We start from the raw sequence: 15,054 nt of genomic DNA, 5'->3' as shown, positions 1-15,054 counted from the left end.
AGAGCCCCTTGAAAAGGGCTAGGCTCATTGACACTACAGCACTGGAATCCCCAGCAATCCTCCCATTTGGACACTGTAGTGGTGGCAGCCCCAGTTTTGCTGCCTTGATGACACCTCAGAAGGTGGCAGCAACAGGTTTGCTTCCTTTGTGCCCTCACAGATTTAGCAGCCTCAGCGTTGGTCTAATAGGTACACCAGAGAGGTGGCAGCCACAGCTTTGCTGCCTTGGTGACACCACAGAGGTGGCAGCCCTATCTTTGCTCCCTTTTTGACACCACAGAGGTGGCAGCTCCAGCTTTCAACCTCTTCTGACCTGAGAGATTTTGCAGCCGCAGCTTTGGTCTATTTGTGACACCACAGAGGTGCAGGCCTGCTTTAGTCCCTTGGTGACACAACAGATGTGGCAGCCCAACATTTGCTCCCTTTGTGACTCCACAGATTCTGCAGCCCCAGGTTTGCTCCCTTGGTGACACCAGAGAGGTGGCAGCCCCAGCTTTCTACCCTTTGTGACCTGAGAGGTTTTGCAGCCCCAGCTTTGGCTCTATTTGTGCCACCAGGGAGGTGGCAGCCACAGCTTTGAAGCCTTGGTGACCTCACAGAGGTGGCAGCCCCAGCTTTGCTCCCTAGGTTGACACCACAGTGGTGGCAGCAGCATCTCTGATTCCTCTGTGACACGACAGAGCTCCATGCCCCAGCTTTCAACCTTTTTTGACCTTACAGATTTGGCAGCCCCAGCTTTGGTCTATTTGAGACACCACAGAGGTGGTAGGCCTGGCTTTAGTCCCTTGGTGACACAACAGATGTGGTCGCCCCAACATTTACTCCCTTTGTGACACCACAGATTTTGCAGCCCCAGGTTTGCTCCCTTTGTGACACCACAGATTTTGCAGCCCCAGATTTGGTCTATTTGTGACACCAGAGAGGTGGCAGCCACAGCTTTGCTGCCTTGGTGACCTCACAGAGGTGGCAGCCCCAGCTTCGCTCCCTAGGTGACACCACATTGGTGGTACCACCATCTCTGATTCCTCTGTGACACGACAGAGCTCCATGCCCCAGCTTTCAACATTTTTTGACCTTACAGATTTGGCAGCCCCAGCTTTGGTCTATTTTTGACACCACAGAGGTGGCAGGCCCGGCATTTCACCGTGTGTGACACCACTGATGTGGCAGCCCCAGCTTTGGTCTATTTGTGACACCACAGAGGTGGCAGGCCTGGCTTTAGTCCCTTGGTGACACAACAGATGTGGTCGCCCAACATTTACTCCCTTTGTGACACCATAGATTTTGCAGCCCCAGGTTTGCTCCCTTTGTGACACCACAGAGGTGGCAGCCCCAGCTTTGCTCCCTTTGTGACACCAGAGAGGTGGCAGCCACAGCTTTGAAGCCTTGGTGACCTCACAGAGGTGGCAGCCCCAGCTTCGCTCCTTAGGTGACACCACATTGGTGGTACCACCATTTCTGATTCCTCTGTGACATGAAAGAGCTCCATGCCCCAGCTTTCAACCTTTTTTGACCTTACAGATTTGGCAGCCCTCAGATTTGATCTATTTGTGACACCACAGAGGTGGCAGCCGCGGCATTTCTCCGTGTGTGACACCACTGATGTGGCAGCCCCAACTGTTGGTCTATTTGTGACACCTACAGAGGTGGCAGCTGCACCCTTGCTCCCTTGGTGACACCACAATGGAGTGCAGCTCCATCTTTGATCCCTTCATGACACGACAGAGCTCCATTCCCAGCTTTCAACCTTTTTTGACCTTACAGATTTGGCAGCCCCAGCTTTGGTCTATTTGTGACACCACAGAGGTGGCAGGCCCGGCATTTCTCCGTGTGTGACACCACTGATGTGGCAGCCCCAACTTTGGTCTATTTGTGACACCACGAAGGTGGCAGCTGCACCCTTGCTCCTTGGTGACACCACAATGGAGTTCAGCTCCATCTTTGATCCTTCATGACACAACAGAGCTCCATTCCCCAGCTTTCAACCTTTTTTGACCTTACAGATTTGGCAGCCCCAGCTTTGGTCTATTTGTGACACCACAGAGGTGGAGGCTCGGCATTTCTCTGTGTGTGACACCACAGAGGTGGCAGCCCCAACTTTGCTCCCTTGGTGACACCACAGAAGTGGCAGCCCCATCATTAATCCCTTTGTGACACGATGGAGCTGCATTCCCCAGCTTTCAACCCTTTGTGACACCACAGAGGTGGCAGTCCCAGCTTTGCTGTCTTTTTGACACCATAGAGGAGCCGGCCCAGGCTTTCCTCTTTTTGTGCTACACACGAGAGGGCAGCCCCGACATTCCCTCCCACGACACTCCCCAAGGAACGTCCAGGGCTCTCTAAAGTCAACACAACTGAGCCTTACCTGACTGCCTTCACCCTGGCTCATCTGGATTCCTCTGCACTCTGCTCGGAGAAGGACCGTTTGGCCAGCTCCACTCTCCCACACGCAAGTGTCACATGCAGTAACAAGCGCTGCCCAGAGCTGACGCGGAAAATTCAAGAAACGAAACACCACAGCCCACCAAGAAACACACCACAAGGAACACCGCAGCAGAGCTGCTCCCAACTTCAGGAATTTCACCTGTAAACACACAGCACCTGAGAATGCAAGCAATCAGCGTTTATGAGGAACATGTGCTGCTAAAGGAGTTTGACGACAGCCTTTTCTCAAAAACAAAAGAGCACTTTTGGCAGCCCTGTGAAAAAGGCCCCTTGGCAGGGAGCTGGAGAGCCCTTGAAAAGGGCTAGGCTCATTGACACTACAGCACTGGAATCCCCAGCAATCCTCCCATTTGGACACCGTAGTGGTGGCAGCCCCAGTTTTGCTGCCTTGATGATCACCTCAGAGGTGGCAGCAACAGGTTTGCTTCCTTTGTGCCCTCACAGATTTAGCAGCCTCAGCGTTGGTCTATTAGGTACACCAGAGAGGTGGCAGCCACAGCTTTGCTGCCTTGGTGACACCACAGAGGTGGCAGCCCTATCTTTGCTCCCTTTGTGACACCACAGAGGTGGGCAGCACCAAGTTTGCTCCCTTTTTGACACCACAGAGGTGGCAGCTCCAGCTTTCAACCCTTTCTGACCTGAGAGATTTTGCAGCCGCAGCTTTGGTCCTATTTGTGACACCACAGAGGTGGCAGGCCTGGCTTTAGTCCCTTGGTGACACAACAGATGTGGAAGCCCAACATTTGCTCCCTTTGTGACTCCACAGATTTTGCAGTCCCAGGTTTGCTCCCTTGGTGACACCAGAGAGGTGGCAGCCCCAGCTTTCTACCCTTTGTGACCTGAGAGATTTTGCAGCCCCAGCTTTGCTCTATTTGTGCCACCAGGGAGGTGGCAGCCACAGCTTTGAAGCCTTGGTGACCTCACAGAGGTGGCAGCCCCAGCTTTGCTCCCTAGGTTGACACCACAGTGGTGGGCAGCAGCATCTTTGATTCCTTTGTGACACGACAACGCTCCATGCCCCAGCTTTCAACCTTTTTTGACCTTACAGATTTGGCAGCCCCACCTTTGGTCTATTTGAGAAACCACAGAGGTGGCAGGCCTGGCATTTCTCCGTGTGTGACACCACTGATGTGGCAGCCCCAACTTTGGTCTATTTGTGACACCACAGAGGTGGCAGCTCCAGCCTTGCTCCCTTGGTGACACCACAATGGAGTGCAGCTCCATCTTTGATCCCTTCATGATTTGACAGAGCTCCATTCCCCAGCTTTCAACCTTTTTTGACCTTACAGATTGCAGCCCCAGCTTTGGTCTATTTGTGACACCACAGAGGTGGCAGGGCTCGGCATTTTCTCTGTGTGTGACACCACAGAGGTGGCAGGCCTGGCTTTAGTCCCTTGGTGACACAACAGATGTGGAAGCCCAACATTTGCTCCCTTTGTGACTCCACAGATTTTGGCAGTCCCAGGTTTGCTCCCTTGGTGACACCAGAGAAGGTGGCAGCCCCAGCTTTCTACCCTTTGTGACCTGAGAGATTTTGCAGCCCCCAGCTTTGCTCTATTTGTGCCACCAGGGAGGTGGCAGCCACAGCTTTGAAGCCTTGGTGACCTCACAGAGGTGGCAGCCCCAGCTTTGCTCCCTAGGTTGACACCACAGTGGTGGCAGCAGCATCTTTGATTCCTTTGTGACACGACAACGCTCCATGCCCCAGCTTTCAACCTTTTTTGACCTTACAGATTTGGCAGCCCCACCTTTGGTCTATTTGAGAAACCACAGAGGTGGCAGGCCTGGCATTTCTCCGTGTGTGACACCACTGATGTGGCAGCCCCAACTTTGGTCTATTTGTGACACCACAGAGGGTGGCAGCTCCAGCCTTGCTCCCTTGGTGACACCACAATGTGCAGCTCCATCTTTGATCCCTTCATGACACAACAGAGCTCCATTCCCCAGCTTTCAACCTTTTTTGACCTTACAGATTTGGCAGCCGCCAGCTTTGGTCTATTTGTGACACCACAGAGGTGGCAGGCTCGGCATTTCTCTGTGTGTGACACCACAGAGGTGGCAGCCCCAACTTTGCTCCCTTGCGTGACACCACAGAAGTGGCAGCCCCATCATTAATCCCTTTGTGACACGACGGAGCTGCATTCCCCAGCTTTCAACCCTTTGTGACACCACAGAGGTGGCAGTCCCAGCTTTGCTGCCTTTTTGACACCACAGAGGAGCCGCCCAGGCTTTCCTCTTTTTGTGCTACAAACGAGAGGGCAGCCCCCGACATTCCCTCCCACGACACTCCCCAAGGAAGCGTCCAGGGCTCTCTAAAGTCAACACAACTGAGCCTTACCTGACTGCCTTCACCCTGGGCTCATCTGGATTCCTCTGCACTCTGCTCGGAGAAGGACCCTTTGGCCAGCTCCACTCTCCCACACGCAAGTGTCACATGCAGTAACAGAGCTCTGCCCAGAGCTGACGCGGAAAATTCAAGAAACGAAACACCACAGCCCACCAAGAAACACACCACAAGGAACACCCAGCAGAGCTGCTCCCAACTTCAGGAATTTCACCTGTAAACACACAGCACCTGAGAATGCAAGCAATCAGCGTTTATGAGGAACATGTGCAGCTAAAGGAGTTTGATGACAGCCTTTTCTCAAAACAAAAGAGCACTTTTGGCAGCCCTGTGAAAAAGAGCCCCTTGGCAGGGAGCTGGAGAGCCCTTGAAAAGGGCTAGGCTCATTGACACTACAGCACTGGAATCCCCAGCAATCCTCCCATTTGGACACTGTAGTGGTGGCAGCCCCAGTTTTGCTGCCTTGATGACACCTCAGAGAGGTGGCAGCAACAGGTTTGCTTCCTTTGTGCCCTCTCAGATTTAGCAGCCTCAGCGTTGGTCTATTAGGTACACCAGAGAGGTGGCAGCCACAGCCTTTGCTGCCTTGGTGACACCACAGAGGTGGCAGCCCTTATCTTTGCTCCCTTTTTGACACCACAGAGGTGGCAGCACCAGCTTTCAACCCTTTGTGACCTGAGAGATTTTGCAGGCCGCAGCTTTGGTCTATTTGTGACACCACAGAGGTGGCAGGCCTGGCTTTAGTCCCTTGGTGACACAACAGATGTGGCAGCCCAATGTTTGCTCCCTTTGTGACTCCACAGATTCTGCAGCCCCAGTTTGCTCCCTTGGTGACACCAGAGAGGTGGCAGGCCCCAGCTTTCTACCCTTTGTGACCTGAGAGATTTTGCAGCCCCAGCTTTGCTCTATTTGTGCCACCAGGGAGGTGGCAGCCACAGCTTTGAAGCCTTGGTGACCTCACAGAGGTGGCAGCCCCAGCTTCGCTCCCTAGGTTGACACCACAGTGGTGGCAGCAGCATCTCTGATTCCTCTGTGACACGACAGAGCTCCATGCCCCAGCTTTCAACCTTTTTTGACCTTACAGATTTGGCAGGCCCCAGCTTTGGTCTATTTGAGACACCACAGAGGTGGTAGGCCTGGCTTTAGTCCCTTGGTGACACAACAGATGTGGGTCGCCCAACATTTACTCCCTTTGTGACACCACAGATTTTGCAGCCCCAGGTTTGCTCCCTTTGTGACACCACAGATTTTGCAGGCCCCAGATTTGGTCTATTTGTGACACCAGAGAGGTGGGCAGCCACAGCTTTGCTGCCTTGGTGACCTCACAGAGGTGGCAGCCCCAGCTTCGCTCCCTAGGTGACACCAGCATTGGTGGTACCACCATCTCTGATTCCTCTGTGACACGACAGAGCTCCATGCCCCAGCTTTCAACATTTTTTGACCTTACAGATTTGGCAGCCCCAGCTTTGGTCTATTTTTGACACCACAGAGGTGGCAGGGCCCGGCATTTCACCGTGTGTGACACCACTGATGTGGCAGCCCCAGCTTTGGTCTATTTGTGACACCACAGAGGTGGCAGGCCCTGGCTTTAGTCCCTTGGTGACACAACAGATGTGGGTCGCCCAACATTTACTCCCTTTGTGACACCATAGATTTTGCAGGCCCCAGGTTTGCTCCCTTTGTGACACCACAGAGGTGGCAGCCCCAGCTTTGCTCCCTTTGTGACACCAGAGAGGTGGCAGCCACAGCTTTGAAGCTCTTGGTGACCTCACAGAGGTGGCAGCCCCAGCTTCGCTCCTTAGGTGACACCACATTGGTGGTACCACCATTTCTGATTCCTCTGTGACATGAAAGAGCTCCATGCCCCAGCTTAACCTTTTTTGACCTTACAGATTTGGCAGCCCCAGATTTGATCTATTTGTGACACCACAGAGGGTGGCAGGCCCGGCATTTCTCCGTGTGTGACACCACTGATGTGGCAGCCCCAACTTTGGTCTATTTGTGACACCACAGAGGGTGGCAGCTGCACCCTTGCTCCCTTGGTGACACCACAATGGAGTGCAGCTCCATCTTTGATCCCTTCATGACACGACAGAGCTCCATTCCCCAGCTTTCAACCTTTTTTGACCTTACAGATTTGGCAGCCCCAGCTTTGGTCTATTTGTGACACCACAGAGGTGGCCCGGCATTTCTCCGTGTGTGACACCACTGATGTGGCAGCCCCAACTTGGTCTATTTGTGACACCACAGAGGTGGCAGCTGCACCCTTGCTCCCTTGGTGACACCACAATGGAGTGCAGCTCCATCTTGATCCCTTCATGACACAACAGAGCGTCCATTCCCCAGCTTTCAACCTTTTTTGACCTTACAGATTTGGCAGCCCCAGCTTTGGTCTATTTTGTGACACCACAGAGGGTGGCAGGCTCGGCATTTCTCTGTGTGTGACACCACAGAGGTGGCAGCCCCAACTTTGCTCCCTTGGTGACACCACAGAAGTGGCAGCCCCATCATTAATCCCTTTGTGACACGATGGAGCTGCATTCCCCAGCTTTCAACCCTTTGTGACACCACAGAGGTGGCAGTCCCAGCTTTGCTGTCTTTTTGACACCATAGAGAGCCGGCCCAGGCTTTCCTCTTTTTGTGCTACAAACGAGAGAGGGCAGCCCCGACATTCCCTCCCACGACACTCCCAAGGAAGCGTCCAGGGCTCTCTAAAGTCAACACAACTGAGCCTTACCTGACTGCCTTCACCCTGGGCTCATCTGGATTCCCTCTGCACTCTGCTCGGAGAAGGACCCTTTGGCCAGCTCCACTCTCCCACACGCAAGTGTCACATGCAGTAACAGAGCTCTGCCCCAGAGCTGACGCGGAAAATTCAAGAAACGAAACACCACAGCCCACCAAGAAACACACCACAAGGAACACCCAGCAGAGCTGCTCCCAACTTCAGGAATTTCACCTGTAAACACACAGCACCTGAGAATGCAAGCAATCAGCGTTTATGAGGAACATGTGCAGCTAAAGGAGTTTGACGACAGCATTTTCTCAAAAAGAAAAGAGCACTTTTGGCAGCCCTGTGAAGAAAGGCCCCTTGGCAAGGAGCGGGAGAGCCTTTGAAAAGGGCTACGCTCATTGACACTACAACACTGGAATCCCCAGCAATCCTCCCATTTGGACACTGTAGTGGTGGCAGCCCCAGTTTTGCTGCCTTGATGACACCTCAGAGGTGGCAGCAACAGGTTTGCTTCCTTTGTGCCCTCACAGATTTAGCAGCCTCAGCGTTGGTCTATTAGGTACACCAGAGAGGTGGCAGCCACAGCTTTGATGCCTTGGTGACACCACAGAGGTGGCAGCCCTATCTTTGCTCCCTTTGTGACACCACAGTGGTGGCAGCACCAAGTTTGCTCCCTTTTTGACACCACAGAGGTGGCAGCTCCAGCTTTTAACCCTTTGTGACCTGAGAGATTTTGCAGCCGCAGCTTTGGTCTATTTGTGACACCACAGAGGTGGCAGGCCTGGCTTTAGTCGTTGGTGACACAACAGATGTGGAAGCCCAACATTTGCTCCCTTTGTGACTCCACAGATTCTGCAGCCCCAGGTTTGCTCCCTTGGTGACACCAGAGAGGTGGCAGCCCCAGCTTTCTACCCTTTGTGACCTGAGAGATTTTGCAGCCCCAGCTTTGCTCTATTTGTGCCACCAGGGAGGTGGCAGCCACAGCTTTGAAGCCTTGGTGACCTCACAGAGGTGGCAGCCCCAGCTTTGCTTCCTAGGTTGACACCACAGTGGTGGCAGCAGCATCTTTGATTCCTCTGTGACACGACAGAGCTCCATGCCCCAGCTTTCAACCTTTTTTGACCTTACAGATTTGGCAGCCCCAGCTTTGGTCTATTTTTGACACCACAGAGGTGGCAGGCTCGGCATTTCTTTGTGTGTGACACCACAGAGGTGGCAGCCCCAATTTTGCTCCCTTGGTGACACTACAGAAGTGGCAGCCCCATCATTAATCCCTTTGTGACACGACGGAGCTGCATTCCCCAGCTTTCAACCCTTTGTGACACCACAGAGGTGGCAGTCCCAGCTTTGCTGCCTTTTTGACACCATAGAGGAGCCGGCCCAGGCTTTCCTCTTTTTGTGCTACAAACGAGAGGGCAGCCCCGACATTCCCTCCCACGACACTCCCCAAGGAAGCGTCCAGGGCTCTCTAAAGTCAACACAACTGAGCCTTACCTGACTGCCTTCACCCTGGGCTCATCTGGATTCCTCTGCACTCTGCTCGGAGAAGGACCCTTTGGCCAGCTCCACTCTCCCACACGCAAGTGTCACATGCAGTAACAGAGCTCTGCCCAGAGCTGACGCGGAAAATTCAAGAAACGAAACACCACAGCCCACCAAGAAACACACCACAAGGAACACCCAGCAGAGCTGCTCCCAACTTCAGGAATTTCACCTGTAAACACACAGCACCTGAGAATGCAAGCAATCAGCGTTTATGAGGAACATGTGCAGCTAAAGGAGTTTGACAACAGCATTTTCTCAAAAACAAAAGAGCACTTTTGGCAGCCCTGTGAAAAAGGCCCCTTGGCAGGGAGCTGGAGAGCCCTTGAAAAGGGCTAGGCTCATTGACACTACAGCACTGGAATCCCCAGCAATCCTCCCATTTGGACACCGTAGTGGTGGCAGCCCCAGTTTTGCTGCCTTGATGACACCTCAGAGGTGGCAGCAACAGGTTTGCTTCCTTTGTGCCCTCACAGATTTAGCAGCCTCAGCGTTGGTCTATTAGGTACACCAGAGAGGTGGCAGCCACAGCTTTGCTGCCTTGGTGACACCACAGAGGTGGCAGCCCTATCTTTGCTCCCTTTGAGACACCACAGAGGTGGCAGCACCAAGTTTGCTCCCTTTTTGACACCACAGAGGTGGCAGCTCCAGCTTTCAACCCTTTGTGACCTGAGAGATTTTGCAGCCGCAGCTTTGGTCTATTTGTGACACCACAGAGGTGGCAGGCCTGGCTTTAGTCCCTTGGTGACACAACAGATGTGGAAGCCCAACATTTGCTCCCTTTGTGACTCCACAGATTCTGCAGCCCCAGGTTTGCTCCCTTGGTGACACCAGAGAGGTGGCAGCCCCAGCTTTCTACCCTTTGTGACCGGAGAGATTTTGCAGCCCCAGCTTTGCTCTATTTGTGCCACCAGGGAGGTGGCAGCCACAGCTTTGAAGCCTTGGTGACCTCACAGAGGTGGCAGCCCCAGCTTTGCTCCCTAGGTTGACACCACAGTGGTGGCAGCAGCATCTTTGATTCCTCTGTGACACGACAACGCTCCATGGCCCAGCTTTCAACCTTTTTTGACCTTACAGATTTGGCAGCCCCACCTTTGGTCTATTTGAGAAACCACAGAGGTGGCAGGCCCGGCATTTCTCCGTGTGTGACACCACTGATGTGGCAGCCCCAACTTTGGTCTATTTGTGACACCACAGAGGTGGCAGCTCCAGCCTTGCTCCATTGGTGACACCACAATGGAGTGCAGCTCCATCTTTGATCCCTTCATGATTTGACAGAGCTCCATTCCCCAGCTTTCAACCTTTTTTGACCTTACAGATTTGGCAGCCCCAGCTTTGGTCTATTTGTGACACCACAGAGGTGGCAGGCTCGGCATTTCTCTGTGTGTGACACCACAGAGGTGGCAGCCCCAACTTTGCTCCCTTGGTGACACCACAGAAGTGGCAGCCCCATCATTAATCCCTTTGTGACACGACGGAGCTGCATTCCCCAGCTTTCAACCCTTTGTGACACCACAGAGGTGGCAATCCCAGCTTTGCTGCCTTTTTGACACCACAGAGGAGCCGGCCCAGGCTTTCCTCTTTTTGTGCTACAAACGAGAGGGCAGCCCCGACATTCCCTCCCACGACACTCCCCAAGGAAGCGTCCAGGGCTCTCTAAAGTCAACACAACTGAGCCTTACCTGACTGCCTTCACCCTGGGCTCATCTGGATTCCTCTGCACTCTGCTCGGAGAAGGACCCTTTGGCCAGCTCCACTCTCCCACACGCAAGTGTCACATGCAGTAACAGAGCTCTGCCCAGAGCTGACGCGGAAAATTCAAGAAACGAAACACCACAGCCCACCAAGAAACACACCACAAGGAACACCCAGCAGAGCTGCTCCCAACTTCAGGAATTTCACCTGTAAACACACAGCACCTGAGAATGCAAGCAATCAGCGTTTATGAGGAACATGTGCAGCTAAAGGAGTTTGATGACAGCCTTTTCTCAAAAAGAAAAGAGCACTTTTGGCAGCCCTGTGAAAAAGGCCCCTTGGCAGGGAGCTGGAGAGCCCTTGAAAAGGGCTAGGCTCATTGACACTACAGCACTGGAATCCCCAGCAATCCTCCCATTTGGACACTGTAGTGGTGGCAGCCCCAGTTTTGCTGCCTTGATGACACCTCAGAGGTGGCAGCAACAGGTTTGCTTCCTTTGTGCCCTCCCAGATTTAGCAGCCTCAGCGTTGGTCTATTAGGTACACCAGAGAGGTGGCAGCCACAGCTTTGCTGCCTTGGTGACACCACAGAGGTGGCAGCCCTATCTTTGCTCCCTTTTTGACACCACAGAGGTGGCAGCACCAGCTTTCAACCCTTTGTGACCTGAGAGATTTTGCAGCCGCAGCTTTGGTCTATTTGTGACACCACAGAGGTGGCAGGCCTGGCTTTAGTCCCTTGGTGACACAACAGATGTGGCAGCCCAAGGTTTGCTCCCTTTGTGACTCCACAGATTCTGCAGCCCCAGGTTTGCTCCCTTGGTGACACCAGAGAGGTGGCAGCCCCAGCTTTCTACCCTTTGTGACCTGAGAGATTTTGCAGCCCCAGCTTTGGTCTATTTGTGCCACCAGGGAGGTGGCAGCCACAGCTTTGAAGCCTTGGTGACCTCACAGAGGTGGCAGCCCCAGCTTCGCTCCCTAGGTTGACACCACAGTGGTGGCAGCAGCATCTCTGATTCCTCTGTGACACGACAGAGCTCCATGCCCCAGCTTTCAACCTTTTTTGACCTTACAGATTTGGCAGCCCCAGCTTTGGTCTATTTGAGACACCACAGAGGTGGTAGGCCTGGCTTTAGTCCCTTGGTGACACAACAGATGTGGTCGCCCAACATTTACTCCCTTTGTGACACCACAGATTTTGCAGCCCCAGGTTTGCTCCCTTTGTGACACCACAGATTTTGCAGCCCCAGATTTGGTCTATTTGTGACACCACAGAGGTGGCAGCCACAGCTTTGCTGCCTTGGTGACCTCACTGAGGTGGCAGCCCCAGCTTCGCTCCCTAGGTGACACCACATTGGTGGTACCACCATCTCTGAGTCCTCTGTGACACGACAGAGCTCCATGCCCCAGCTTTCAACATTTTTTGACCTTACAGATTTGGCAGCCCCAGCTTTGGTCTATTTTTGACACCACAGAGGTGGCAGGCCCGGCATTTCACCGTGTGTGACACCACTGATGTGGCAGCCCCAGCTTTGGTCTATTTGTGACACCACAGAGGTGGCAGGCCTGGCTTTAGTCCCTTGGTGACACAACAGATGTGGTCGCCCAACATTTACTCCCTTTGTGACACCATAGATTTTGCAGCCCCAGGTTTGCTCCCTTTGTGACACCACAGAGGTGGCAGCCCCAGCTTTGCTCCCTTTGTGACACCAGAGAGGTGGCAGCCACAGCTTTGAAGCCTTGGTGACCTCACAGAGGTGGCAGCCCCAGCTTCGCTCCTTAGGTGACACCACATTGGTGGTACCACCATTTCTGATTCCTCTGTGACATGAAAGAGCTCCATGCCCCAGCTTTCAACCTTTTTTGACCTTACAGATTTGGCAGCCCCACCTTTGGTCTATTTGAGAAACCACAGAGGTGGCAGGCCCGGCATTTCTCCGTGTGTGACACCACTGATGTGGCAGCCCCAACTTTGGTCTATTTGTGACACCACAGAGGTGGCAGCTGCACCCTTGCTCCCTTTGTGACACCACAATGGAGTGCAGCTCCATCTTTGATCCCTTCATGACACAACAGAGCTCCATTCCCCAGCTTTCAACCTTTTTTGACCTTACAGATTTGGCAGCCCCAGCTTTGGTCTATTTGTGACACCACAGAGGTGGCAGGCTCGGCATTTCTTTGTGTGTGACACCACAGAGGTGGCAGCCCCAATTTTGCTCCCTTGGTGACACTACAGAAGTGGCAGCCCCATCATTAATCCCTTTGTGACACGACGGAGCTGCATTCCCCAGCTTTCAACCCTTTGTGACACCACAGAGGTGGCAGTCCCAGCTTTGCTGCCTTTTTGACACCATAGAGGAGCCGGCCCAGGCTTTCCTCTTTTTGTGCTACAAACGAGAGGGCAGCCCCGACATTCCCTCCCACGACACTCCCCAAGGAAGCGTCCAGGGCTCTCTAAAGTCAACACAACTGAGCCTTACCGGACTGCCTTCACCCTGGGCTCATCTGGATTCCTCTGCACTCTGCTCGGAGAAGGACCCTTTGGCCAGCTCCACTCTCCCACACGCAAGTGTCACATGCAGTAACAGAGCTCTGCCCAGAGCTGACGCGGAAAATTCAAGAAACGAAACACCACAGCCCACCAAGAAACACACCACAAGGAACACCCAGCAGAGCTGCTCCCAACTTCAGGAATTTCACCTGTAAACACACAGCACCTGAGAATGCAAGCAATCAGCGTTTATGAGGAACATGTGCAGCTAAAGGAGTTTGATGACAGCCTTTTCTCAAAAAGAAAAGAGCACTTTTGGCAGCCCTGTGAAAAAGGCCCCTTGGCAGGGAGCTGGAGAGCCCTTGAAAAGGGCTAGGCTCATTGACACTACAGCACTGGAATCCCCAGCAATCCTCCCATTTGGACACCGTAGTGGTGGCAGCCCCAGTTTTGCTGCCTTGATGACACCTCAGAGGTGGCAGCAACAGGTTGCTTCCTTTGTGCCCTCCCAGATTTAGCAGCCTCAGCGTTGGTTTATTAGGTACACCAGAGAGGTGGCAGCCACAGCTTTGATGCCTTGGTGACACCACAGAGGTGGCAGCCCTATCTTTGCTCTTTTTTTGACACCACAGAGGTGGCAGATCCAGCTTTCAACCCTTTGTGACCTGAGAGATTTTGCAGCCGCAGCTTTGGTCTATTTGTGACACCACAGAGGTGGCAGGCCTGGCTTTAGTCCCTTGGTGACACAACAGATGTGGAAGCCCAACATTTGCTCCCTTTGTGACTCCACAGATTCTGCAGCCCCAGGTTTGCTCCCTTGGTGACACCAGAGAGGTGGCAGCCCCAGCTTTCTACCCTTTGTGACCTGAGAGATTTTGCAGCCCCAGCTTTGCTCTATTTGTGCCACCAGGGAGGTGGCAGCCACAGCTTTGAAGCCTTGGTGACCTCACAGAGGTGGCAGCCCCAGCTTTGCTTCCTAGGTTGACACCACAGTGGTGGCAGCAGCATCTTTGATTCCTCTGTGACACGACAACGCTCCATGCCCCAGCTTTCAACCTTTTTTGACCTTACAGATTTGGCAGCCCCAGCTTTGGTCTATTTGAGACACCACAGAGGTGGTAGGCCTGGCTTTAGTCCCTTGGTGACACAACAGATGTGGTCGCCCAACATTTACTCCCTTTGTGACACCACAGATTTTGCAGCCCCAGGTTTGCTCCCTTTGTGACACCACAGATTTTGCAGCCCCAGATTTGGTCTATTTGTGACACCACAGAGGTGGCAGCCACAGCTTTGCTGCCTTGGTGACCTCACAGAGGTGGCAGCCCCAGCTTCGCTCCCTAGGTGACACCACATTGGTGGTACCACCATCTCTGATTCCTCTGTGACACGACAGAGCTCCATGCCCCAGCTTTCAACATTTTTTGACCTTACAGATTTGGCAGCCCCACCTTTGGTCTATTTTTGACACCACAGAGGTGGCAGGCCCGGCATTTCACCGTGTGTGACACCACTGATGTGGCAGCCCCAGCTTTGGTCTATTTGTGACACCACAGAGGTGGCAGGCCTGGCTTTAGTCCCTTGGTGACACAACAGATGTGGTCGCCCAACATTTACTCCCTTTGTGACACCATAGATTTTGCAGCCCCAGGTTTGCTCCCTTTGTGACACCACAGAGGTGGCAGCCCCAGCTTTGCTCCCTTTGTGACACCAGAGAGGTGGCAGCCACAGCTTTGAAGCCTTGGTGACCTCACAGAGGTGGCAGCCCCAGCTTCGCTCCTTAGGTGACACCACATTGGTGGTACCACC

The sequence above is a fragment of the Prinia subflava genome, chromosome 27 (assembly GCF_021018805.1).
Source record: "Prinia subflava isolate CZ2003 ecotype Zambia chromosome 27, Cam_Psub_1.2, whole genome shotgun sequence".
Taxonomy (NCBI): domain Eukaryota; kingdom Metazoa; phylum Chordata; class Aves; order Passeriformes; family Cisticolidae; genus Prinia; species Prinia subflava.
This window is presented reverse-complemented; position numbering follows the sequence as displayed.